Source organism: Fukomys damarensis, unplaced genomic scaffold (genome assembly GCF_012274545.1).
Source record: "Fukomys damarensis isolate Sample0158 unplaced genomic scaffold, DMR_v1.0_HiC HiC_scaffold_23, whole genome shotgun sequence".
Lineage (NCBI taxonomy): Eukaryota > Metazoa > Chordata > Mammalia > Rodentia > Bathyergidae > Fukomys > Fukomys damarensis.
Window position 1 is genome coordinate 57,460,846 of NW_022900935.1, and position 2,256 is coordinate 57,463,101.

Here is a 2,256-nt window from a genome sequence, read left to right on the forward strand (position 1 = left end):
CTCTGCTGCGCGGGATGAGCCCCGCTGGAGCCGCCGGCGCCTGGAATGAACAGACCATCTGACAGAGAGAGTTGCTCTGATGGTTTAGGGGGGTGAGGATGCCAAGAAGAAGCGGGCGTTGGCCGGGGCTCCTCAGAGTTCAGCATAGTCCGGTTCCAAAGTGGTGGACGAGAAGAGCCAGGGCCGTCAGGTCGTCGTGATAAATTTTCCTGAAGGGTTGACATCCAGTCAAGCTACACAGACCGTGCACCAGCGCAAGATGCCAAACACGTGTATGGTGTCCACGTTGGCAGCAAGGACGATGCAAGCCTTACAAGTGCCAAATCCACAGAACAGGGCCAACATTGCCTAGACAGAATTCCCAACTACCTGCTCAAGTGGAAAATGGCCCATCTTAGGAAGAACTAGAAATTCAGAGAAGGCAACTCCAAGAACAACATTGGCAAACGGAGGTGGAGAGGAAAAGGCCTGAGAGAGAGACTGGAAAGGGAAAGTTTAAAGAGAGACCGGAGGAGCACCTAGAACTGGAGAGCTGCAGGAACGAAAAACACAGGAATGGCTTAATCAAGAGTGGATGAAGCAGCAGGAGCAGCTGGAAAGGGAGCAGTTTGAAAGGGAGGGAGCTCAGAGTGTGGAGCACTGGCCTTGTGTTGGAACCACCTGCACCTCACCCCCCCCACCTCTGCTCCTGCCAGTCCTCCGAGGTTTCAGCCCTCCCTCAGACCCCCAGGCCCTCACCACAGTTATCCCCATGCTATCTTCTGGGTCTCCCACTCACACTCACACTTTTACCCCCTTCTTTCCAGTGAGATACCCCTCCACCAACTCCTCCTGTCCTGTCCCTCCCTAAGGCTGGATTTTTCTCTGGACTCATGTCAGAAGACAGTGGCCCCTTTAACTGGACTTGCACCTGCAACTGCTGGAGCAAAACTTTGGAAAGTATCATGGGTAGAAGATGCCTCTTTCCCTAGTGGAGGGAGTTCCACTGCTGTGAACCTGGCCTCATCCAACGCCAGTCATGGGTCATTGGAATGGACCCCTTCCTCTAGGGACCCGCATCTTAAAGGAAGACCTGAGTGCTTTGCTGGACAGAACTGCTCAAAAAAATCAACAAAAGAAGCAGAACAAAGAGAGGACAAAAGCAAAGATACTGATCCTAGAACACTTACGATCTCTTCAATAGGTACACCTGAACCCATAGGAAGAGCAAAAGCAGTGAATGGGCGGCAAGTGCCGGTTATCTCCAGACCAAAATCCCTACCTTTGTCACTGACCTGTGCCGATGGCACCCAGGCAGAAGGACTCAGCTAAAACAGGCTGAAGCAGGACATTTTTAGATGAAACAAAAGAGCTGACAAATCTAAAAGAAGAGCTTGTTGATGCAATCAGGAAGGAACTGAGAAAGTCAAAGATGGGATAGAAAAGCGAAGGAGAGAGAGAAAGAGAACTTTAATCTGCGGGGGTGGGGGATTAAACAAACAGTCAAAAACTCCCTATGATTCTGCGCCTGTGTGAGAAGAAAATGGAAAAAGAAGTCAGAAGGAGGTAACCATGCTCTGAAAGCCTGCAGACATTGTGACTCTGTGATCATTATTTCTTCCCAGTGGCTGAAGGTAACTAAAACAAAGTCTTTACCACAATGTCTATGCTTATAGATTTTTCCCCCACCATTATGAATTGTTTAAGACTTTGAAGAACACTGGAAAAACTGAGAGCCTAACCACCCTATTTAGAGTCAAAGTTCGTTTTACTACAAGATGAGTTTTTTTTCCCATGGGCTTGATATGAACAAGGACAAATAATGGCCTCTGTACATTCTTTGCATTGATAGGGTTCCCTCCACCACTTGAGTTTGTTGATATACTTGAACTGGAAAAATAAAAGCCTTTTAAAAATCACCTTTTGAGATCTACTGATGTGTAATTTAGTTTACAAGCATGTCTTTGAACACCTGTGAGAGAAACAAATGTTTCACCAGTTTGTTTACATTTATGTAGCTTGTCTGCCTGCTTCTCATACTCATATGGTTTGTATGGAGTGCAATATAATGTACCTACTAAGGGATGACTTGCATGTAAAAACTTTTCCATACATACTACAGTCACATGTTTTTACTCCATTAGGGATTTTCTTGTGCAGATCAAGATGTGGAATCCATTTACACGTTTTACCACAAAAAAAAAAAAATTATAGGGGCTGGGGATTTAGCTCAGTTGTTCGGTGGCCTGCCTTGCAAGCGCAAGGACCTGAGTTCAA

The 2,256-nt window shown here is 46.7% G+C and overlaps 1 pseudogene; it reads left to right on the forward strand.

The window, feature by feature from the left end:
- The first annotated feature begins 148 nt into the window (after nt 1-148).
- Nucleotides 149-1,975, forward strand: LOC117287340 (annotated as a pseudogene).
- The last annotated feature ends 281 nt before the right edge of the window (nt 1,976-2,256 follow it).